The sequence below is a fragment of the Uranotaenia lowii genome, chromosome 3, assembly GCF_029784155.1.
Source record: "Uranotaenia lowii strain MFRU-FL chromosome 3, ASM2978415v1, whole genome shotgun sequence".
Taxonomy (NCBI): domain Eukaryota; kingdom Metazoa; phylum Arthropoda; class Insecta; order Diptera; family Culicidae; genus Uranotaenia; species Uranotaenia lowii.
Window position 1 is genome coordinate 299,168,823 of NC_073693.1, and position 27,038 is coordinate 299,195,860.

Genomic DNA, 27,038 nt, shown 5'->3' on the forward strand with positions numbered 1-27,038 from the left:
GGTTATGTTCAGAAAAGTTGTATAGGTAAGAAGCTTTCCATTTTGCCGCCGGTCGTGACCTAGAGGATAGCGTTCCAGCCATCTAAGCCAGAGTCCATGAGATCGAATCCCGATCACGGCACATATAGTGCTCTTTCCGTGGTCTGGTGGTAAGATGCTAGCCATAAAATCCTTGAAAGATGTACGCCTTAGAGTTAAGTAAATTAGATCTCTTCAAAGAAACATGAAGTTTCACTGAGATCCTATATGTGTGTGTTCGTTTTTTAGCACCTTCAAGCAAACGTAAGGAATAATTTCCTCAGTACGTGGTATATTATCGCATAACTACTCCTAGCTAATTTCTCGAGAGTCTTTGTAGTCTAGTGGATAAGCTGGTGCGAGTCTGGTTCCGATGTGCCAGGCTGGGTTCGATTCCCGGTATCGGCGAGACAACTTTTGGGTTCGAATCCCATAAGAAGCCGACAGGTAAGATGTGTTTCCTCTTATAACTGATTATATGAATGTTTAACCAGCTGCCAGCTGGCCAGGTATATGCACGGATGCCGGAATACCTCTAAGTAACCTGATTGACTCGTTCTTCCAAAATATACCTACATACGAAGCCATGGGGTCGGTCCAAGAATGCATGTGAGCACATACTTAGGCAGAAGCTGCGGTGAATCCGTGCACCCATGGTGGAAAACCAACATACATAACTACTCCCAGATAAATTCTTAACTTTCCGGTGTCCAGAAATCTAGATTTGCGAAGTTCCTGTGCGAAAACTATGATTAGTGCAAAAGAAATTAGGAATAAGCATTTATTTCCAGTTGTCGAGTGTGAAGAAAAAAAGGTGTAACCGTTTCATGTTGTTGCAAATTTGCAACAATTAATATTTTTGCTAAATAACCGAAATATGTGAAAATAATATTTTTTCCTTATTTTTCCCTTCATGTATTCATCATTGCGCACTATTGAGAATTTTTTCGAGAAAAAATAAAAAATCATGAAATGAAGGGTTAAAAGAATATGTATGGTATCCCTACTCAATCGGGCACTTTAAGGGATGAATCATCCTTAAGGATGAAAATCCCGGGAAAAACATTAATCGCGCACTTTGGCATTATATGGTTTCCACCCATATTTTAACCAAAAGCAGAAGTCTCGAGTAACTGTGAAAGCTTTTAATAGCCAGATGAATAAATCTGCGTTTCTTGCCCAAAAGTAGAATTTGTTTAATGTTTTTTTCGTTTAACAGTAATTTCACTATAACTAACTATGATTTGGTAAAAAGAATAACTAAAAGTAATGTATTAACTATATTATAAGCATCATTTCTGCAACTCAAGATTTAAGGAAAAATGTGTATGAAATAGTATCTTTAAATAAAATGCGCCGCGTTAAATCTTTAGAATAAAGAAATTTGAATGAAATATTTATTTTAATAGGAAAAATTTAAATTAAATTAAAAATATTTCGCGAAAAACATTTTTAAAAAATATCATTGCAATATATGACACAATGACATCGCAAACATAATGGAATCAATTGAAAATAGGCCTGAAAAAATATTTTCAAAAATGTTACATTGTGCATCCAACAACACGGCGTCATTTTGTGCCCTTCGATTTTGCTACCAACATGGCGTTAGTCAATTCAATGCTTAATATAGCTTAACACTAAACATACCGACACTTTGTATATACCTATTCATACCGCGAGCAGTCAAAAGACGGTTTTCACTGTTTTCGCTAAAACTTTCTTGTTTCTCAACCGATTTCTTTAAAATTTATAGTTTTGAAAAGCCTATAATGTGACTCAAATATGTTTTTCAGACAATTTTCAGCTACAATCAATTATTTTGTCAAGCATTGCACTGCCAATGCAATTACATCACTAGAACCGGTATGAAATTTTCTTTCTTTTGCATATAATTTTTTTGCCTAAACCTTACGATACTTACATACTCAAAATCCAGTGCAAAGCTGAATTTAGGTGTAGGAATTGTATCAAAAATCCGAATTGATGAAATGTTTGAAAAACAGCTACCTTTGAAAATTCGTCATAAATTATGTATTTCGTATTTTAAAAACCTAAAGATGCCAAAATGTGACAAATTACGTCAACATTCCAATTCATTTTTTGAAATTTTTCTACTGTAACAGGAACAGCTTTGGCGGTTGGTTGATTGAAAAGTACGGGTTTTACACAACTTTTTAACATTTTTTGTGGCTATGATCTTAAAAAAATTGATAAAAATTTCCGTATGTGCAACTTATAGCTTCTAACTTCAGCTTTCTCATGCACTAAGAAAAATTTTTTTCGAGCACTGATGAACAGATTTATAGCAATTTTCCTGAAGCGTGTTTTTTCATAAAAAAATTCTTGGACTTAACATAACTTTAAAATAATTGATTGTAGCTGAAAATTGTCTGAAAAACATATTTGAGTCACATTATAGGCTTTTCAAAACTATAAATTTTAAAGAAATCGGTTGAGAAACAAGAAAGTTTTAGCGAAAACAGTGAAAACCGTCATTTGACCGCTCGCGGTATGAATAGGTATACCACATGCGTTATTCGAAAACCACAACACTTAGAAAAATTTTTAAAACGCAAAAATACTTGCATTTTGAAAATAAAAATAGTCCTGACGCCATCTTGAAATCCAAGAATCCTTCCACTAAACTTAAAAAAACAACCCTTACAATATTGGCAGAAGGTGAAAGAGCTAAGCTAGAAGAAGAAGAATTTCTTTTTCTGATGCCATCTTGAAATAAAAAATTACGGCTTCCGCTTAAGTTTAAAATGCTGTTCATCACTGAAAATCGCATTAAATTCCCAAATGAGTGTTGGGTTAAAGGGCTAAATTAGAAGAAGGCTAATTTCGCTACCTGACGCCATTTTGAAATCCAATTACAATTTTCATAAAAATTCCCATAAAAAATGTCAATTCAGTTACAGTTCTTTCACACGATCAACATTACCAGCGATCAGAATTTATTTGCGATGGGTCTTCACAGCTTATTTGAACCATATTTCTTCTTCTGAAGCATTTCGCGAAATCAGGACAAAGCAGTGAAATTCCTGGAGTCACGTCACGTAACTCACAGAAAAAAAAAATCATAGGATGCAAACTTTGACGCAACCTTCGGATGAAAGTACCTACTTTAAGGTTTATATTCATCAAGTTTTAATTAATTTTGATGTTAACTTAAAAAGCACGAAATATTTAGAAATTCTGAATTCTAATTTGAGCGTCTCTCAATTCGGAGTTGATCAAAATTCCACTTCCATACAAAGTTATATTTGGATCTTTTCCAAAAACTCTCCTCGCCTCATTCGAGGCAACAAATCCCATCCCATCCATCGATCCCCGAGTGACACGCCGCCGTCAGTCTCACATACCGTTGAGGTTGAGAGGTCATTAAACATTGATGGTGTGTGATTTTAATGCGGTCGGTAAAGTTTTTCCATTCACAAACCAAGAACGAGCCAGCATCAGCATGGTACCTCTTCTTTGATGAGGAGAGCATCAAGCAGAAAAATTTAGCACGTGGATGATACGTTTTATGAGTGCTAAATTGAATGCGTAAAGCAGCACTTGAGAAAAACGTGTAATCAAACAATTGACAAGATGCCGAAATTGTTTCTTTTATTCTCGAAATTATGGAAGGATTCTTCAACGAAAAGGGAAAAGAGAAACCATCTTCCACCTACAATCTTACAGAGAAATTTGAATAATACAGCAACTTAGGTTTATGTTATCTATCAGTCTTAAAAATTTGTTTGTAGTTTTCTAAAATACGGAATCTGAAATTTAAAATCTGAAATTGTTAAAAAAAACCAAAATCTATCACTGAATCTGCAAGCAACTCAAAACGAACTAGAAAGCATATTCTTTTGAAAAATTTAACCGACTTGAGCTTTCGATTTCGAGCATAAATGAACACAAACTGAACTTCAACGGCAGCATAAAATTTTCCACCCTCAAAACTTAATTATACCCACTACAGCTAAACCCACAAGAGTTCATTCATAAAGCCGCCATTCATCGTGTGTTAGGTATATATGTATGCGTGCAGTATTTTGTTCGAATGAACACAAATTTAATTCATTTCCAAACAATTTTGCTCTCGCATTCTTTCTTTCGGAGAGTTCAATTCAAGCATTCAACAACCTCGCAAAGTATTGAAAGAGAGCTTGTTTATTATAGTTTTGTTTTTGTTTTGGTGCAGTAATGTCACTGCGAAATATGCGCTGATTCGATTAATGCAGCTGATTTTGATTTTGCTCAAGTAAGTTTGAATTATTGTAGGTGAAATTTCGTGGATCGAACCCATTTTTGATACGATATGTCTTATTCCAGTGAGACGGAAGTGAAATTATTTGTGATACTGCCGAAATCCACGTGCTGAGTCGAGATTCTGGTAAGTATCTAATACTGTATTTGTTTTCTCCACTCGTGGAGTGTTCCACCGTACCCGATAAAAGCAAACACAAATCCTCGCCAGTGTATTGCTACCTCGCTCACTCACACGCTCTCTCGCAACACTGGCAAAATTATCGGTGGGCCACCGCCCGTAAGCAGAACTCCGACAGGTCAAAACCAGTGCAACACCGTCAGAATAAACAAACAGTTTGACAGCACCTAGTGGTGCACCAGTGCAACACTAGTGCAACACTCGGCATAAACAAATACGGTATAAATATGTTCATGGATTTAAACGTTTGGTTATGGTTCAAGGTTATCGGAAGCAATCGATTATGTTTTTGGTAACGCAATTCAGATTCTTCGTCGATTATTATGTTAAAATTGAATGAAAGTATGCAGCAACAATGTTTTCTGAAGTTAATGGAGAATTGGAGTGTTCTTTCAAATATTTTAAACGGACAAGCACAAGACTATTGATATATGCATGTAGAAAAAATCCGTAATATGAGCTCTAATCGACAAGTACGTAAAATATATAAATAAACAAAAAAAACTAAAACGTGAAAAGTGTCAGTTAGTGGAGAACTCATCTAGAAATTTTGACAAAAAATGCAGTATAACTAGTTATGAGAAAGTAATATAAATCTCTCCACGATATGCTGAATTTCCGGAAAAAAAACTTCCTTTTTTGCCACCTTTCCGGGTTGAAATTGAATTTGTTAACGCATCAGAATGCATGAATTCTCTGCCCCAAAGGGACGCATTTTCGTACAAAGTAACAAACGAAAGAAATTAATTTTTAAATTCATCAAAGTGTTAAAAATGAAAATACACTGCGAATTATGATATCACACTTCCCCATGATCACAATCCAAACAAATGGGGATGGCTTGGTGAAAGCATACATACAATAAATATTTGTTTGAGAATCATCAGACGAATGCAACTGAAGTCGCACGCATATTCGGTCAATTTCGTTCTCGTAGCATGCATTCGAGAATGCAAGCCCGATTGCCGTACGAGATGATTCATGGCACTGCAACGTTATGGTTATTATTTTCGACGTATAGGAGCAAAAGCCTGTGGAAGGCTTATAGTCTGATACCTTCCTGAGTAACATATGACATGATGCGTTCGGAATTCACAAGCGAAAGGAGTCATTAACATAACTTACCTAATAAGTTCGGTAGCTTGAGTGAATATTTTTCCATTTTTTTTAAATATTCTATTTTTGTGAGAATTTGCTAAATTTTGAAAGTTTCAAATTTTTTATGATAATTGAAAGGAGAAGAAAAAGTATTATAAATGTAAAGTATTCAACAGTTTCATTTTTATATCCAGCCCTTCCAGAGTGGTTTATTAATGATGTTTACTCTCAATTTTAATACTCTTCTAGGTTTACAACTGTTTTTTTAATCTAATATTTAATATGGTAGAAAAAGTTTTCTACTAACTACGCGCGAACAACTAGTTAGAGGATCAGATGTCAGTTTAGTATATGTAGGTATCTCGGTTACTCTGTTCTACTGAGAATTTTCTGGAAAAAATCAATCGATAATCCCGAAAGTGCTTATTCCGCGTCTCTGCTGCTTCTTCTGATTATTGCCCTATTGGTAATGAAGCATGTTTTATGACATCTGCACCATGTGCAGAATTGGACTCATTGGATACCATCGATAAAACTTTACATAAAGCTTAGCTGTTTCTTCGGTATACATAGCAAATTTGTTGGTGTCAATATCAAAACCGCTCTATATGTCTTCAAATATTATCTTTAACCTAGAATAAAAATTGAATAGAAATTGAACTTATAATATTTTGTTTTGCTTTACTGTTTATCAGAAGAATTTTTTTAGAAGACATTTCCGTATTTGAGGAAAAGTGCTCTGGACATATTACCGTTATTACTATTTCCGCCACCTTCCCTTGGAACATCAATCAATAAACCCGTCTCTTCCTAAAATTCTTTTTGAATTCTTGTCTTACTATCCAAAACAATCATTTTTTCATCTTTGGTTCTTGCTCGCCATTCCTTAATTGGCAGTTTGTAGCCAATTTGGAGAATCATTTAAAAAAAATCTAATTCTTGAGTGTAAAATTGATAGCCCAAACTTAAACGTTTTGAAATTGCTACTTTTTTTTGACTAAATCATGGATGTTTTTCCACAAATGTACGGCATAAACAAATGTATGGCATAAAGGGTGATACGGTCAAAATTTGGTCAATATCAACTTGACGTATTTCTTTCATTTTTGCATTTAAAAAACCTGAACACCCCTCATTTTGAAGGTGTGTGTGTGTAGAATGTTGCTCCTATTTTGATTTTGGAATTCACTCTTCAGTTGTCAAAATGCCGTCCAAGGAAGAAGATCAGCGTATCAAAATTTTGCTCGCGCATCGCGAAAATCCGAGCTACTCGCACGCAAAGCTGGCTAAATCGCTAAAAGTTGCCAAATCAACCGTTACAAATGTAATTAAAGTGTTTGGGGAACGTTTGTCGACAGCCAGGAAGTCTGGATCGGGGGGAAATCGAAAATCGGAAGCCGCTGAGACGACAAAGAGAGTGGCCGGTAGTTTCAAGCGAAACCCTAACCTCTCTCTCCGAGATGCCGCAAATAAGCTGGGTGTATCGTCTACAACCGTGCATCGAGCCAAACAACGAGCCAGACTATCGACTTACACGAAGGAAGTGACTCCAAATCGCGATGATAAACAAAATACGACGGCCAAAGCGCGATCCCGGAGGCTGTACACGACGATGCTGACGAAGTTTGACTGCGTGGTAATGGACGACGAAACCTACGTCAAAGCCGACTACAAGCAGCTTCCGGGACAGGAGTTTTATACGGCAAAAGGAAAAGAAAAGGTAGCAGATATTTTCAAGCACATGAAACTGTCAAAGTTCGCGAAGAAATATCTGGTTTGGCAAGCCACCTGTACCTGTGGCTTGAAAAGCAGCATTTTCATAGCTTCCGGAACTGTCAACCGAAAATTTACGTGAAAGAGTGTTTGAATAAACGTCTGCTGCCTTTCCTGAAGAAACACGGTTGTTCCGTAATGTTTTGGCCGCATTTGGCATCTTGCCATTACGGTAAAAAGGCCATGGGGTGGTTCGCCGCCAACAACGTGCAGGTGGTTCCCAAGGACAAGAACCCTCCCAACACGCCAGAGCTCCGCCCAATTGAGAAATACTGGGCTGATGTCAAGCGGAACCTAAAGAAGACCAAAAAAAACTGCTAAGGACGAGCAGCAGTTCAAGGCAAACTGGCTTTCTGCGGCGAAGAAGGTGGACAAGGTAGCTGTACAAAATATGATGGCAGGGGTTAAGCGTAAGGCCCGGCAATTCGGATTTGGAAAAGCGGAAGCCTAATTGAATATTTTTCCTGAATTTTAGACTAATTAAACTTGAAAAAGAAATTTAATTTAATTTTTTTAATAAACGATTTCACCGATTTACACGCGTTTTCCCTTGACCAAATTTTGACCGTATCACCCTTTATTCAAGCAAAAATGTGAAAGGAAAAATTTTGTCGCCATGAATTTTGACGCTTCCTTAACTGAAACTACAGGAAGCATAAATTTGATCGATGGTTTCACTCTATCAAATTTTAAAAGTCTTATTTTTTTGTATAGAAAGGTCTATTCGAACCTACTCGAAAATTGAAGCAGCAACTTTTGATCCCTTTGTATAACATTATCATTTGTAACATGTGTCAAACATAAGACAGCAAATCTAAATAAAAAAATCAAACATCGACCTTATGCAACTTCGAAAAAAAATGTTCACCGTCACGCCCATCGTAACAAACGTCCGTCCAATGCTCCAGCTATCTAGCTGGTCGTTGAATTATTAGGCATGATTAAGTTAGATAAAACCTTCGATTCGATTCGAGATTTGAACGCAAGCAATGATCACAACGCAGGCCTCTATAGGCGAAATTCGTGCGGCTCGCTTACGCCTTAATCCGTTGCGTGCACGCGTCTAGTCGTCAGTCACTCGAAGACTCGAAGAGTCCATCCCGAGATCCAAGCTCATCCTCCGGAAAGAGAATGCACGAGCTGATCGAACGTCATTCGAATGGTCCAGCAGATTAGATGGAAGCCAACAATGTGAACGTTTATTTTCAATTTTCAGCCCTCAGCCGTTATCTCGCAGAACTCAAATATTGGAAGACGATAGGAAAAAAAATCAGTCTTTGGAAGTCCGAAGCCTAAATGAAGTCTGACAGACTGGTTCAAAATTCATTTTTTTTCCAAAATTCTTTATTTTGATTTGGATTTATTCAATTAAACAATCTGACCTAGAGCGTATTTGTGTGATTGATTTTCTTCCGATTTATTCGGAATTTATACAGATGCTTCACTCTAGTACGAATTTTTGCGTTTGTTTTATCCAATTTTTCGGATCACAATTTTTAAATAACCATCATCATCGTTCGCATCGTGAATTCCGCACTAACTAACTCTAAATAACTAACGAATGTGAATCGGAAACCACCAGCAGCTTGCAACGGCCATTGAGTCGATCCATACGCGAAATTCACCCGCACAGGGGAAGATTAATTTCCCGATTGACTGGTTTTTGCCAAAGTGCTTTTCCGCACCGAGATGTGGCGTATGGAGTGGACCCACTACTATACTGAGTTACCCTACCTTTTACCAATCGTCACTGACGGTGGCTGGGGGTCCAAATTGAGTTTTCTGTGTCTGCTTTCTCATGGGCCCCGCACAGAAAACAAAACAGAGAAAGGTGAATCGAATTAAGCCTACGAAAAATGGGATAAAATAAAAAGCCCCTTTAATTTAGGCTGGTCAGTTTTCGGGGTTCGACGAAAATGTATCGACTTTGACAAGATGAAATGAAAGCGGAAATCCTCTCATCTAGAACAAGATTTTGAAATGTTTGTTTTCCAAAAAAAAATCAGATTCAGATAACATAAGCCTGTCCAGATTGCCCAGTTTTACCCGAACTTGTCCGGATATTTTTTGGAAGCCTTAAAAACGAATTTAAATCTGTTGAATTTTTTTTATAAAAAAACGCTATTTTGTTTTAGGCTGCCAAAATCACAGAAAAATCTATTCTAATTTCACAGAATTAAAAAATATTTTTCATCACAGAATTCTGGAAATATTCACATTTACAGATCTCACAGATCTTTTTAATTTTACAAGATATTATTTTTTATCTCATCTATCTTGGATTTCTATCGTTGAATTCGATATCGATTTTTAAAAATGGCATATGTGCCAAATGTAAACAAATCCTGTCACTAGCATAAACGTATTAAACTTTCTATTTTCATCCAAAAATATGTTCCTTTTCTATTTTTTTAAATTCAAGTGTATTTATACTCTTTGTGCCATCTTCATCCGAGGGTGAAAAGTAATTTTTTTTATTTTCATCTGGCGAGGTTTTTTCCCCTTCAAATTTCGTCGCACGAACAAAAATGCCAATATTAATTCCGGGATCGAATAAGGACGTTCTTATATTTTCGTATCAATATATCAATACAAAAAAGGCGAATAAAAGTGATTTTTGAAGGTTTATGTGTTGAAATGTGCAAATACGTTCAGTGAGATTACTTTTAGCTGCTTTGCAACGCAAAAAGTCGGTCAAAATATCGCTTCTGTTGTAAGTGATCCAAAAGGCAAACAGCCATTCTGGATTTCTAAAGGGTGCTCGCATTTTGCCGAATAGACAAAATGAGAAAACAAAAAGTCCAAAAAACCATTTCATTCATCTTTCAGGTAACAATCACGGAAAACTTGTATTTACCTATCGTGGAATGAAATTAAATTATGCTTATTTTTGAGGAGTTTAAGTACCTACTTATTTAGGAAAATGATAAGAAACAGTGAAATAGGCAATTCATTGTTTTTTCTGAAACTTTAAATGCGTTTTTTTTAAATAGAGGTATATTGGTCCTTTTCAAAAATCGATACCGATTGGTAAAAATATGAGAAGATTGGTAATTCAGAATATTCTTACTGAAAAACACAGAATTTTTTTCGGATATTTTTTTTGACAACGATTAGAAATTTAACTATTCCAAACTCAGTTTTTTTAGTCTGAAGAATTTATTCTTCATTATTTGTTGAAATTTGATTAAATTTTTAAATTTAGTACCCACTATTTTTTGTAAATTGTTTTATTTTTAAAATGTTTCTCAGTTACAAGTTCTTCTAAATTAATACAAAAGTTTTGGAAAAAAAAACTAAAATCTTAAAGAATTGAACAACTGGAAAATTTGTATTTTATTTTTCGTACACGTAAGATATTAAAAATATGAAAATATATGAAATGGCGATTTTTCTCGAAAATGGACAAAATAAATAACGAAAAAACTTGCTCTGTGTCAAATCCAAAATTGAATTGGAATCAATCCTGATTTGAATTGAAAAATAAATATAATTCATGTTTTATTTTATACCTTTTACAGAGTTACATTTTGTGCGTTTGTAGAATTCAAGTGCCTTGCTAAACTAAACTAAATTTATTTGTATGGGCTTTTTTTTGTTGAAACTGCGAACAAATTTTCCGTTAAAGAATTACGAAATTAATTCCATTCATTTTACATTCAAAATGAATGTTTACATTTGGTATAAACCATTCAAATCAAACAAAATATTAAGGAGTGTATTTGAAAAAAAATGCAAACTTTGTTTTGTGAATAACTTCTAAATGCATGGATGGAAATTGATAATTTTTTTTATTGAAGCTGCCTAGTAATGTAATGTATACGTGTAATTTGGTTCACATTCCGGGTCACATTGACCCTAACCGCAAAGGAAGGTTCAAAAGCAATATGTATAAGTTTTTTTTTAAATTTTTATCGATATTTTATTTCAAATTGTAACAAAATTTACACCAAAATTTGATATTGAATACAATTAATGAAAAGTTAAAGCAGTGTCCAGCACCAGAACTGAAGTTTATGTCAATTTAGCTCACAAGATTTTCATGTCGGAACACAACTCTAACCAAAGTCTGCAGCAACGAGCACGAAGACTTTTGGCTCTCCGAACATTTTTTTCACAGTTGCCATGAATTCATTTTTTCACATTTTTTTTTTTTTGAATCTTAACCCTTCATTTCATGATTTTTTTTTTCCTTAAAAATCATTTTTTACAGTTGGAAATGATGAGTACATCAAGAAAAAAAATTAAAATAAAATACGATTTTTCACTTTTTCTTTGCATTCATTGTTGCAAATTTGTTACTTTATGAAACGAAGGGTTAAGATTTAATTTAGTATTCAAATAGTTTTAAAAAGATCAATGTGAATTTGGATTACCGGTATCAACTGTTACGGGATTCGTTTGCGACCCCTTGTCTGATGTCTTTCGCCTCAGTCGGTCGTCAAAGCAATTTCACCCTGAATAGAGAATCCGTTTTTTTCTTGTTATTTTGTCCAGCTAGCTGAAATTCGCAACAGATGTGACCGCAACCACTGGAAACTATATATAAATTGCAAATTGATGGATAAGCTTTTCCCTTCCACTTACTACCACCCCTTATCTTGAGGCAACACGTGTAATGTGGCGTTTCGGGTGGGTTTTGATGGAAAGCATCGATTTCGCACTGCATGGCACCTTCACATCTATTTTGATTGTTTTTTTTTTCGTTCAGTTTGCTTGTTTTGAGCTAGTCCGGGACAGCCAAGGTGGATCAATGATTAGCATAAAGCACCGTCCCTGTTTCTTTTCCCCCTTGAAACAGATTGCTGCTGCTGCTATTCCCCTAGTTACATTAGAAGAGAAGTCAAAGAAATGACGACGACGACGGGCAGCATCGTGATTGGAATCTCAAGGTGATTCCGCCCTAATCTCCCCCACTCTCGGACACATCCCTCAGCAACGCACCTGAGCTGTGACTATCATCTATTTGAACGTAGTAGATAGGTATCTAACGTTCGGCAGGTCGATTGGAATCTAGACCCACTACCAACTATTTAGCCAGAGACGGAGAGCGAGTGTTTGTTTTGAATTTGAATGAACGAGAATCGGGAACAGGTTTTCGACAGGTTGTTTCCATCGGCGCGGACGGGGAACCTTTGGGATTGATTCTAGTAGCCCCAAGAAAAATGGAAGTAGATGGGCGGTAAACTTGACTATTTGGGATGGCCTGGCCAGCCATAGTTAACCAAGTTGAAGAAAAATATGATCCAATCCCACGGTTCGTGATTTTTTGGCATCTTCCAAAAAATGAGATGGTTCCAAAAACTGTGCCCCGGTGCTCGATGGTCGTAATCACAAAAACAAAAAAATTAAACCGAGGGGATGGGTGGGAAAAACTTTTACCCGCTTTCAACAACTAAGCAGACAAAAACAAGCCCCTCTAATCTGAAGACCGCTTGGAAATTATGTAACCTGGATGGAGGAGACTGCTGATGGCTGATGCTGGGGCAACTAAATGCGTTTCAACAACAACAACATCACATCGCATCGGTGCTATTGGAAGTTATGTAAAAAAGAATTCTCTCCTACCAACCTAACCTGCTTTTTCGATTTGCTGGTCCACCTACCTACCTACCTAGTTAGCAATCAAACTATTTTTACGCACCATTCCCATTGAACTGGAGTTGAATTGAACGTAAAATTAGATAGGCCTTGTTTGATTCACTTTCAACCGGGTTTCCCGGACTAAGTTAGTCGATCAAAATAAAAGAATAACAACTAAGGTTCCACAGTTTCAGAAATGAATTAAGAGAAACGCTTTTCAAAGTTCCCGAAAAACAAACTTCATTCTAAACCGCCTAAGATTTGTAGTTCAAAAGCATCTAACTAAGTCATTACTGATGTACGAATTTAAAACTTTAAAAAAAACTATTAACCTTGAATAAAAAATCTATTGTGTTGAAAATTGAAAACAAACAGAAATTCAGAACTCCTAAACCGAATAATCCGAGAATTAAAAGAAACAACAAAAAAAAACTTAAAATGTGGAAAACACAAAAATAATATCTACTATATAAAATTCTCTTGTAACGGTGTTTGTAGTAGTACTCCTCCGGAATGACCCAAACGATTCGAATGAAATTATTTTTAGAATATTCTGTAGGCATGCGAATCGGTTTATATAGAATAAAAATAACCAAAAGTCGCATCAATTGTCCGGTATAATTAAATTTGTAATTAGGCTGGAACAAATATCAATTTCTTCTTTTGTCACCCCCTTCGAAATTTAAAAAAACCCGAAGGGGGAAATAAATAAAGTTTTAAGTAACTTATGTAAATTTCGATTAAAAATTCCAATATCTGAAAGATTAAAAGACCAAAAAACAAATTTAAGAAGATGGATGTTATTTCACCTTTTGTTTTCTTGATTTGATTGAATTATTCGGTACAAAATTACTTGATTTACATATTTTCATATGTGATGAAAGAAATTAGAGAAACATGAACTATCAAAGAACGAAAGAACATAAGCCGTAAATATCATGAAAATTTCGAAAAAGATACAACGGCTCACCGACAGGACTTGAACCTGCAATCTCCGCTTCGGTACAACGGCGCGTTAGCCAATTCCACCACGGTGAACGTGATGGAACCGGCGAACACGAGCAATCGAGCTCTGCCGATCAACTGCTGGACCCTCTATCGAAACACCATGTATATCCCGCATGTGATCTTTCAATCTATTGATCTCTCTTGTTTCTCTAACCCCACCCATCGACTCGGGATTTTAGCCGAGCGAGCACATGGTCGATTGCTTCGGGTTTGCCGCAACTTACGGTCAGATGAAGAAGCAATCAGTGCCGCTCAAGGTTCCGAGCAGACCAGTTACACAGGGAGGTGTTGCTCTGTTGAAATCAATACTGATGTTATGAAATCGCTTGGTACATCTTTGTACCTGAAAATGATCACATTTTCATATGTGATGAAAGAAATTAGAGAAACATGAACTATCAAAGAACGAAAGAACATATCTTTTTCGAAATTTTCATGATATTTACGGCTTATGTTCTTTCGTTCTTTGATAGTTCATGTTTCTCTAATTTCTTTCATCACATATGAAAATGTGATCATTTTCAGGTACAAAGATGTACCAAGCGATTTCATAACATCAGTATTGATTTACATGTTTTGTGCAACGATATAGTATTCAATTTTTTTTGCATACAAGCTTCCGTGCAATTTATTCCAATTTATTTTTTTTCGCATTATTTTTTATTGTACATATTGTACATACAATCATACATATTATCAACATACATTTATTTATGGAACAAGTTACAAAAAAAGAGGCTTGTCAAGTTGGATGATTACGAGAACCTGATACCTGACCATTTGGCGATATACAAAAAATCCGATTTAAAGAGAAGTAACTTTTCATGTAAGATGCATGGAAGATTTATTGAAGGTTATTTTTTGATAATTTAAGTAAAGACCCGTAGAGTTGAGTTGCAATTCTTAGGTTTTATTTCAAAAGAATTAAGTGGGACAATTCGAGTAAACGGAAAGGTGGGAAATGTACAAAAACTAGGACATGTTCATAAAAGCGAAACGATTAACAACTCAATATTTAATGCTTTTTTAAAGTTAATCAGCGAATAAAAAAATGAACGCAAAGTTTAACATGGTAAGACGAAGTTTACCGGGTCTGCTAGTATATATACTTCATTCTAGTATCTAAATTCTTATTTTTACTATTTACGTATTATTGATATTTGCTTTTTTTTTCTTACTAAAAATTATTGAATTTAAGAACAAAAATCAGATAATTATAAATTTAAGGAAATTGTAGAAAAAAAATTAGCAGATTCCCAAGTAAGTATTTAAAAGACTTGGACTAATTGGAAAATATGGTTCAAAAAATTCAATGAAAGTCATAGAAAAACACTCAAATCAGAAAATTAAGTTAAAACTTTAAAACAAACATTCTAAATCCTCAAAAAATATCTTTGAGAACATTTTCAAAGGTGATGAAAAGTTTAGAGAAACATGAGATATGAAAGAAAGAAAGTACGAAATCCATAAATACCATAAATTTTTCGAAAAAGATACAACGGCTCACCGAAGGGACTTGAACCCGCAATTTCTGCTTAAGTACAACTGCGCGTTAACCAAATACACCACGGTGAACGTGACGAAAAAGGCTCCAGCATGCGTACTTGTCGAGCTCTATCGGTGCTCTAACAGTTTTTAGAAGATTGTGGCGTCCTGAATTCAAATCATTAGTTAGATTTTTCCTATCACACCAGTTTTGGTGATATGGTGTGTAAAAATTTCAAAATTAGTCAGTTTTGGATAAAATCGATCATTGATAACTTATAAACTAATAAACTAATATCTGAAGATTAAAAATTGATTTTGAATCAATTTATTATTTCTCATTATCATGGATTCAAATCTTGCCTAGATGTTCTTGTTTAAGAAATACAACGTTGTAAAAAAATATATTCTTCAATTTGTAGAAATTGGAACAGAGAAGATTACAACTATTCCTGGCATCATTCAAAAAAGGCATCGAGTATTTGATATTAAATTTTTCAACTCATTTGACAACTTTGTTGAAGACTGCGAAATGATTTGACTTATGCTTTAAAATAGCAAAATTTCAATCCAGTTTGAAATTTCTCTAAAATTTCGTCTAAATTTCTGTTTGTTTTTGCAGATTAAAAAAAAACTCCAATAACTTTTGTCTAAGAAATCAAAATTACCCGTGGTCTCCGGGAATGTTGATTATAGAGTGAAAACCTTGGGGCTTATTCTGCGACGCGAGTGACGTGACTTACGAAATTTCATATCGTTTTGCTGGCTTAAACATCCTCTCTAGCCTAAAAATTTTCGTTCGGATGAGCTGTTATTGGTCTTCAGAGCTAATCGATACACAAATATCTTTTCAGAATGATTTTCTGGAGCCAGGACGAAGAAGTGAAATTTTGTGAGTCACGTCATTCGCGTCGCAGAATAAGTACCCTTTTCTTCAAAAGATTTGTACGCTATAAAGCTTTGCCAAAAAAGTGCACAAGTTTATTTAATAAAGCCAAGTTTTATTTATGTATACAACTTCAATATATGATCTATTAACATCTAAAACTGGTACAATCTCCAATCTACCATATTATTTGATGATCAAGATTCGATTTCAAGACAGTTGGCATACAAAACAGAGGCTGTCTAAGAACAGTTAATGATTCACTTTGAGTTTCCTGTTATCTATAGCTCATCTTTTGTATACGATTGATTCAAAAATATACACACGTTTTGGAAATAAATCATTTGATTCAAGTTTTTGTTGTTTTAAAATATCAGTTACACTTTCTTCAAAAATACACCTACATCATCCTACCTACGCAATACATTCACTCCACAACAGATCACACGAAACCATTGGGTCCGGGTATGATGTACGCGTTGCATTGGAGATTTGTCGAACCTAATAATCTAAGAATGCATGTGAGCTTATACTTAGTCAGAAACTGCGGTGAATCTGTGCACCCATGGTGAATTATCAGCATATAACAACATACATACTCAGAAAAAGTGAGTTGTTCTCTCACTTAGAAATTTTTCGACACGGTAGGATTTCCGTTTGTTTTCTCATAACGTTATCAGTGATTAGAAAATGAAATGTTTAAGTGAGTTAAGGAAAGAGACAAATAAAGACGTCTGCTTCTTCCATGGCGACCGTGAAAAAAAATGTTCAAATAGCCAAAAGTCTTCGTGCTCGTTGCTAAAGATTTTGGTTAGAGTTTTGTTCCTATATGAAAACCCTGTGAGCTAAATTGACATATAATTCAGCTCTGGTGCTGGACTTCTTTAACTTTTCATTAATTGTATTCAATATCGATATGAAAATTTAAGATAAGGGGTAAATTTTGTTACAATAATGAAAAAAATTAACAATCAAAATTAAAAAAATCTATTAATATTGCTTATTAATAGTATTGGGATATTTTTGTATGGATATTCGAGAAAATTAATCCGAAAAAATTGGAAGAAAAAAATGGTTTCTTCAAAACCTTTCTCTAAAAACAGCAAATAAAATCAACTAAAATCGCAATATGTTGTTGACCAAAATTGTGAAATCTATTCAACACAAAAATTAAAAAATAGGGATTAGTAATACCGAAATCGAAAACCCGGTACCAGTTCTTTTCCAGCCTGTCAAACTATCTGCTGACTTCTCAACGTGATTGACGCCAAAATCAAATGAAAGTAAAAAAAAATGTTTAACAGTATTGTTTTTTCGAGGTAGATTTTTATTGAACTAGATTTATCATAAGTATTTGAAACAGATAAAAAATATTAGATTTCTTAAAAAAAAAAATGTCAATTTATTTAAAGAAAAAAGTGTTTCTTTTCCGAACGAATCATCATTTATCACTAATCGTACGTCCACGGTCAGGAAAATGTCCTCACTTTTTAAATATCAAAAATTTCTCATTAAATGACTATAAAAATAGCACTATAACTATACATTAGACTGCCCCAAATTTGTATGGGAAATTTAAAACCTGTAAAATGTTATACGCTGCAGGCTAAAATTGATCCTGGGCCTAGTACAAGTTCTCATGCCAAATTTGGGCCTGATCGGACCACGGGAAGGGGTCGCTCAACGAGCCTGAAGTTTGTATGGGATTTTGAGACATTTTGTTCGAGAGGAACATGAAAAACCAGTTTTTCGTCAATAACTTTTGTCTCCTTCGACCGATTTCTTTCAAAAACGGGTTTTCTCAAAGCCTAAATTATGACAAACATTTCATCCGAAGGTTTTATTTCATTTAAAGTTAAGATAAAAAAGTTATTAAGCTTCAAAAATTGGCTAACTTTTTTAAGGATGATATTCATCACTTTTTTCATGAGGCGGCTAAATGTCCGACCAGGACACTCAATATGAAATGCATGCCATTTCGTCAAACAATGACCGATTTTAACCATTGTTGTTGCTCTAGATTGCAATTTTTGATGTTTTTCTAATATTTGTGTTAGGATGATATTCACTTGATAGTTCGGAAAGAAGTAAGGGCGAAAAAATGCTTGACAATTTAAAAAAAAATTGCATAACCACAGGGGCTTAGGAACATGACAGGACGATCTGTGATGCCAATAAAAAAACAGTTTTACATCAATTACTTTGGTTCCCGTCAGCCGATGTCTTTCAAAAACAATTTTTCTAAAAGCCAAAATTATGATAAATATTTCATCCAAAGACTGCATTTCGATAAGAGTTAAGATAAAAAAGTTATTAGGCTTCAAAAATGGGCTAACTTTTTTACGGTGGTATTCATTACTGTTAATGAGGCGTCAATATTTTCCTCCGCCCGACTCATTGATAGTGATGAATCCTTTAAGAAAACCCGTTTTTGAAAGAAATCTGCCAACGAGAACAAGTTATTGACGAAAAACAGGTTTTTCATGTTTCTTCCGAGCAAAATGTCACGAAATCCCATACAAACTTCAGGCTCGTTGAGCGACCGCTTTCTGTGATCCGATTTGGCCCAAATTTGGCATGAGATCTTGTACTAGGACTAGAATCAATTTTAGCCTGCAGCGCATAACATTTCACAGGTTTTGAATTTCTCATTTTTCTCACGTTTCTATTATATTAGCTGTACCTTTTTTTTGATAGAGAATGAGGGTGAATCATTTTATTGGCATCACAAATCGTCCAGTCATGTACCTAAGCCACTGTGGTTATGCAATTTTTTTTTTCAAATTGTTAAGCATTTTTCCGCCCTTACTTCATTCCGAACTATCAAGTGAATATCATCCAAACACAAATATTAGAAAAACATCAAAAATTGTAATCGAGCGCAACAACAATGGTTAAAATCGGTCATTATTTGACGAAACGGCATGCATTTCATATTGAGTGTCCTGGTCGGACATTTAGCCGCTTAATGAAAACAGTGATGAATATCATCCTTAAAAAAGTTAGCCAATTTTTGAAGCTTAATAACTTTTTTATCTTAACTTTAAATGAAATAAAACCTTCGGATGAAATGTTTGTCATAATTTAGGCTTTGAGAAAACCCGTTTTTGAAAGAAATCGGTCGAAGGAGACAAAAGTTATTGACGAAAAACTGGTTTTTCATGTTCCTCTCGAACAAAATGTCACGAAATCCCATACAAACTTCAGGCTCGTTGAGCGACCCCTTCCCGTGGTCCGATCAGGCCCAAATTTGGCATGAGATCTTGTACTAGGCCCAGGATCAATTTTAGCCTGCAGCGTATAACTTTTTCAAAAGTCGGGTCATTTGGGGCAGTCTTCTATACATATATAAATAATAAAAGATGTTCTTCTAAATACTTTTTGGTACCATCAGGAGAGCTGTTTGTTACCGAGCCTTGGAAAAAATAGATATTTTAAGATTTTGAAATTACATTTATACTAATAGAAAACAGTTTCAAATACTAACCAAATTGTGTCTATTTGATACTCGATTAATAGGATTTCAAACGTAGAAAACAGTTTTCAAAAATTCAAACTATAGACTAAGCTATTGATGATAATGTACACACTAAGATTGCATTTATTGCGCTCGGGATAATGACTCTTTGAATCACAGGGGAGTTGGTCAATTTCGAATGGGAACCCTCCCGAATCTCGTGACGCTTCACAATTCCTTCATTACGGGATGAAATTCCTACGAGTGCACAGGAACTCGAACAATCGTCCAGAAATCGGGACAGCAACCTCCTGTATCACGTAAGGCTCATCTGTCATCGCGCGTTTTTTGTTGCGTTGAAACTTTCTGTCCTTTTCTATCGTGTGCTGAGTATACTGCAACGATAATTTTCGACAGTCAGTTGTGAAAATTTTAAGTGCTGGTAATTTTCACCATCTTTCAACGGTCAGCATAGCCGGCGCTGTGTGAAAAATGTGTCAAAATTTAGAGAATTCCTCCAAACCGGAAGGTTCCGGTATTAAAAAACAAGTTAATCAAGAAACCGACGACAGTGTCAGCGTATGTGGTCTAAATTCCGGTTGATTCAAACGCAGACATTCCCGCAGCGGCACTTTTCAACAACACCAGCCCCAGTCGCGCCAGAATATATTAGTTAATTTTTGGAAAATTCATAGTATCGCTGGAATCAGTAGCATGTAATGGTCCTGAAGCAGGTTAGTATTTATTTTAAATCAATTTATAATTGAATGAAAACTGAGATTTGACTGTTCTTTGTTTTCAGGTAAATCCAACAAAAATGAACCAAACACCTGCAAACGCAACAGATGAAGTGCAATGTAATGTGTAAATATTTTATATTATTGATTGGAAATAAATTTAAATAATAAAAAAAGGTTTCGTTATTTTAGAGGTTAAAAAATATCACAATTCCATGTAAATATCGAACGGAAGCCATTCCGAGCCTACAGGAATACTTTGGAACTTCCTGCAAATCACAGGAGAAACCTGTTTCGAACCTACGGGTGCATTTGACAGTTGTTTTCCTGTAGTGTTTTTCTGTCCTGAGATCGTCCTGTAATTTCAGCTGTTGAAAATACAGGACGAAATCGTTCCGACCACAGGAGAAAAGATTAAGTGTGTACACACTAAGATTGCAAATATTCCCCTCGGGATGATGATCCTTCGAATCACAGGGGAATGGCTTTACTTTCCCGAAATTCGAATGAACATCCACCCGAATCACGCGACACATCATTTTCCCTGTGATTTTTGATGAAACTTCTACGTGCCCACGGGAACTCCAACAAACGTCATTAATTCAGGACAGTGTTTTCCTGAATAACGTTAGACAAACTGGTTGTCAAATCTCCTTTCTCTTTTCCGCCACTGCAGAAAATTTTAACCGCGAATAATTTTCAACCCTTCATCCATTTTTCGGTAGCCGTTTGTCGTTGTTTGTATTGTTCGGTGGAAGGTTTTCGCGCAAAATGAAAATTATTTCGATTGAGTTCGTTTTTTTAATTTTAAATGTAGTTGATGCCTGCCAGTTTCCGGCAAAACTCGTGATGGGACCCATGGAGAGTTTGTTGACTTTTTTTTGCACGAGTCCTTTGCCCCGGTTTGATTCGTGTTTGACCGGTTCGACTTGCATAAGTTTGATGGCATGACCACAAAACGCAAGGATCCAAAAACTAAACTCGCATAAAGCATCGGTAAGTTTCACTGCCATTCAGTGCTTTATTGATAATTATTGAATTTGTTTTTTTTTTGTTTACAGATTACCTGTTTCGATTTTGTGATGTAAATTGTGATGGTGGAAATGTAATTAATTTGCGAAAAAAAGTGTGTTTTTTTTTAATTTGATGAAAATAAATTCGTATTGTTTTTAACGCCATGAACGTTTCTTTTATTTAAAAGCGATTTGGTTGAAGTTTAAAATTAAAAGAAAAGGGGGAAGAGGTTAGCAGCATTCATTTAAAATCACAGGAGGAAACCGTTTCGAACTTACAGGAGATTTGCAAAAATCCCTGCAAATTACAGGAGAATATCTTTTCGAACCTACAGGAGGATTTGACACTTGTTTTCCTGAGCTGTTTTTGTGTCCTGAAATCGTCCTGTAATTTCAGCTGTTGAAAATACAGAACGAAATCGTCCCGACCACAGGAGAAAAGATTAAGTGTGTACACACTAAGATTGCATTCATCCTGCTCGGGACCATGATTCTCCATATCACAGTAAAACTACTCAATTCAAACGAAGTTCGAACGGGAACTCACCCGAAAGTCAGGACGCTTCATCTCTCCTGAAATCTGAGACAAACTTGCTACGAGAGCACAGGGACTCATAGTATCCCCGTGAATTCAGGACAGTGTTCGTCGGAAACACGGGAGGCCCAACTCTTGTTAAATTTTCTTTCTCTTTCCCGCCTGTATAAAAAAAAAACAACAGATTTGTTTTCTGTCGCTTTCACCAACCGTCGCTTTCAAAACCGCGAAACATTTTTTTTTGCAGTTTTCGTTTGTTGGTTGATGCTCGTGCAGAGTTAAAGTTTTGTTCCGCAGTAGTTTCGTGCGACCTGTATTAAGTTCCAGCTCTTTCGAAAATCTTGAATAGAAGCTTCACACGACTGGTAGGCTGGTGTTGTGAAAGTTTAAAAGTGTCCACAATGTAAAAAAAAGAATTATTAAAAAATATACTGGTTTAAATATTTGGAAATAAATAACAATTGTTTGGATTAACTTAGTGTTCTTTTCATTCAAACAGTGCTACGGAATTAATAACAAAAATTTAAAGGGGGAAAGGATTCCTTAATTCACTACAAATCCCAGGAGAATGTTGTTTCGAGCTCCCAGAAATGTTTCGAAATTCCCTGAAAATTACATGAAAACATCGTTCAGAGTCTACAGGTGATTTTGACAATTGTTTTCCTGAGTTGTTTTTCTGTCCTGAAATCGTCCTGTAATTTCAGCTGTTGAAAATACAGGACGAAATCGTCCCAACCACAGGAGAAAAGATTAAGTGTGTAGAAAAATTTATTGATGGTCAAATTTACCCCGGTGATCAAAGTTACCCCGTTTTACGGTACCATGGAAAAAAAAACTGACACTTAAGGCCACCATATAATCACTTTTTTAAATATCACTTCATATTTGTACCTACACACTTAATCTTTTCTCCTGTGGTCGGGACGATTTAGTCCTGTATTTTCAACAGCTGAAATTACAGGACGATTTCAGGACAGAAAAACAGCTCAGGAAAACAACTGTCAAATTCACCTGTAGGTTCCAAACGGTTTTCTCCTGTGATGTACAGGTTTGTTATGAAAAACTTCCGAGTTGTCGAGACGGATTCTTCCCGAGAATTGTAGGAAGTTCCGAAATCGTTTAGCAGTATCCCCTTTTTAATTATTCAGAAAAATTTCATTGTTGTTCTGTTTTGGAGAAAAAGATGTCGTTTCCAAACATGAGTTATTTATTTTAAAATATTTGTTGTCATTTCATACAGAACACACATATCACTTGAAATCACTTGAATTTTAGTGGAGCCATTTGATTGATGGTAGCCGCCTCCTTAATTGATGAATATCTGGGCTGGCATATTTGTTCCTGCTGTTTAGCCGGGAGGTGTTGAAGCTTCCTTGCATACTGCTGCGTTTTTCCGTTCTTTCTATTTCCATGTCAAAGAAAATCACCCCTTTGCAACGCCTCGCAGTCAAAATCGCTGACGAACGCCGGAAATTTAGCCTAAATAAAAAATAAAAATTAAAAACAAAATTTGTCTATATTTCACTAAATACTTACGAGATGCTTCCGATCGGCAATTTCATCGGCTTAATCGGCGGGAATAATCTCTTCAACGAAGCAAGTCGGTGGGTCAGGTGGGTGAATCCGATCTGCAGGGTCAAGATTTTGTTTCGATTATGCTGTCGGTAAAAAGCAAAAGAAAATTGATTTCATCGACACATTACGCTACCGATGAAAATATTAGTCACCTCACTGCTTGAATTACCGCTTCCACATCGCTACCGCTTCCGATCCCTCCTCTGGTTGTTTTTTGTGCCCGGAAATGCTCGCGTTGTTCTTTCCGACCAATTTAAATTTTGGAGCTTTTGTGACGACACGATTCTGCACGATCACCGAGGAAAAAATATCAACAACAAACAGTAACCGAAATAATTACAGATAATGAAAAAAGCGCGAAAAAAGCTGGAAAAGAGACAAAAATATCTTGTTGCTTTTTTTTACAGGATAGAAAGAGAAAGAAAATTTGCCAAAAAATGTGTCTACCGTGATTCAGGAGAACACCTGTCCTGAATTCACGGGGTTAGTTCGAGTTCCTGTACACTCGTAGAAATGTCACCCTTGATTTCAGAAAAAATGGTGTGTCATGAGATTCGGGTGAGGTTTCGTTCGAATTTCGTATAAATTGAGCAATTTCCCTGTGATTCGAGAAGGCATTATCCCGAGAGGAATAAATGCAATCTTAGTGTGTACATTTAATTTTTCAATGTAAACCTGTACTCTCATATTTATAATTTAACTGCATCCGCCTGTGACACAGAAATGTGATGCAAACAAGCGTTAGTTCCAATCGCACTATATTTTGATTCCAAGAAACATTTTTTCAGAAGCACAATATCGTTTTAGATTCCCAACAGCACATTTCCAGATGATATAACGGAGGACAGCATTTTCCAATCAAAAATATGATATGACACATTTTTATCAAATCTTCTTCGGAGCATTTCCGAACATTTTGATTTCCATATCGTAATATTACCAAGAAGGCAAATATATTATGAAAAGGCTCTCTGAACTGGGAGCGTTTAAATCTCCAGCTACCACTTTCTTCCCTTCATATTTCACCTTTTCCGACTTGAACTGGAGTAAGCACATAAAGTGTTAACTTCGGCGATAAACAGGTGCTATTTTTCGAGATTTATCTTATCTTTTCACATAAAATTATTGAAATTTTAGAAATTTTTCGCGACAGAAGAAAAAAAAACGCGTGCGCTCCAAATCGATCAACGCCTACTTTTCATTTCTTTTTCGCAACTTCAAAACTTCAAAATCGGTTCTTGGCTATACACTAGGGTGTGTCGTTTTGCAACTTTTTTCGAATTTCAAAAACCTTGTAGTCTAAAAAGTTTCCTTTTAGGTCAAAGCGAACGACAGAACTTTTACAGATTTTTTTAAAAGAAGATTTAGAATATTTAGTGATATGTTTCGTATTTTTAAATCAGTACTGGACTCCTATGAACGTAAAACATAATTGCAGAAATTTATTCGATTACTTCAAATTGATTGAAAATCGATTTCATCCTTGTTTAGAATTTGATTCTTTACTCGCCCGACTCCCCTTTTATTTTTTCCTTCAAATTTTACCATTCGATAGGGTTTCTAGCCTTTTTTCTATACTGGCTTACTCCTGGAAAATATTCCTATTTTTGAAATTTCAAAATTTATCTCTAAACACAACAAAAACAACACCAAAAATATACATTTACTAAGGAAAAAAGTTAAACTCACACATAAATCAACCTGTTTGCTTTAATATGCTTTGATTCCATCAGGAAGGACGTTTGTTTGCGAGCCTTTGAAAAAATAGATATTTTAAGATTTTGAAATTACGTTTTTACTCCCATTTTAAAATTATCAAAAACAAACCAAGTTTCTCCCAATTAAAAACTCAACTTGTAGATTTGTAAACGTAGAAAAAGGTTTTGAGATATTTTAATTTGAGTTTTGAGATACTTCTATGTGGAATAAATTCATGGTGATCAAAGTTACCCAGGCGGTTAATGTTACCCCGTTTCACGGTACCCGGGTTTTGATTTCAAATTTTGTAGGAAAAAACACGAAAATTTGTTTGGATAATGTCATTGTTTTGGGTTTCCTTGAATATTCTATAATCCCTTAATTTTATAATACTGAAAAATTTCTGGTTACAACTTGGCGAAAGACGGCAAAGTGGTAGAAGTAGCGAAAACATAGTTATAACACCCCAAACAGAAAAGAGACTTGCAACACTGACCAATTTCCAGCATTGTCGATACTAAAACATCTTGATGAATCATTCCAAAGTATGAAAATTCCAGAAAAAAATGTCGATACTAGAATGCAAATTCAAACCAGAGGTAATTTTCATTTGAAATTCAGCTCATTTGGTTAACTCTTAGAGGTCGCTCAACGACTCTTAAGTTTGTATGGAAATTGACATCGTATATGTTTTAGCCGTTTTAGCTTATCTGCCAGATCCACTTTTTTTGCTTTAACTTTTATGCAAGTGCAGCAGTAACTCTATAAATTTGGTTGTTTTTATTTAGATGTAATTTCACTCACATTTCCCCTCAAGACCGTCAAATGGTACGATTACGACAAAAAAGTTATTAAGGATACAAGATATGCGGTTCTGGCCTGGTCCGGAGGAATCGCCTGGTCACCAGCTCCAAGCCCGGGGCCCGGTATGCCTATCTATCGCGTGTGCTCCTGGCGGGGGTATTCCACTGACTGCCGCTGTCAGGTGAGTAGTGATGCCAGTTCGTCAGCTCTGTGAGTGTTATAACAATATAACATATATGAGCACCACACATCTCCCCCCTTCCCTCGTTTAATTTTAAAAAAAGTACAATTAAACTAAAATTGGCAACCATTGCACTAACATTTCTTTGATATCTCTATAGAAATTTCTTATCCAGTTTCTGATATACAATTTCATTTTTGACTCGGAAATGTAGTTCATTTATCTGACCTTATTATACAAGTTAGTTTTTCTCGATAAAGAAATATTCCTGTGATCCAATTGTTTTTCTAAGTTCACTGAAGCATGCATCTAGCCTTTTCAAAGACTCTCTTAGTTTTAAGTTCACGGAACTCTTCCGGTAGAACTTGAAAACGAAATGGAAACTTTCTCGTTCTAATATCACTAGAAAACCTTCCTCAATCAATTTCTCTACACTGCAAAAAATCCACACTTCGGATGTATGTTTCCCTTACACATACGTCTTCAAAATTGTTCTACACTTAGATTTCATAAGCTTCATATGACAATCATATGTCACACATAAAATTCATATTCGAATTATGAAATGTATGTGTTATTGACAGATAAGATCTAAGATTTTCACGTGTTCAAAATGGCCACCCTGAAGAAAAAGTTGGTGTGTCGTTCTCAACTCAAATGCAATAATTAGGTGAGTAATACTCAAAAAAGAAAATAACAGTGGATCATTATTTATCTTTTCTTCTCTACCCCGTAGGACTACA

The 27,038-nt window shown here is 35.3% G+C and overlaps 1 protein-coding gene across 1 annotated transcript in view; it reads left to right on the forward strand.

Annotated features, from left to right (window-relative positions):
* The first annotated feature begins 4,188 nt into the window (after window positions 1-4,188).
* LOC129755361 (8-oxo-dGDP phosphatase NUDT18) overlaps window positions 4,189-27,038 on the forward strand; it is a 155,941-nt gene continuing 133,091 nt past the window's right edge. Inside the window, exons 1-2 of the mRNA XM_055751807.1 lie at window positions 4,189-4,276; window positions 4,348-4,408. The gene's annotated coding sequence lies outside the window, so the exon portion shown is untranslated. The remainder of the gene's footprint in view (window positions 4,277-4,347; window positions 4,409-27,038) is intronic.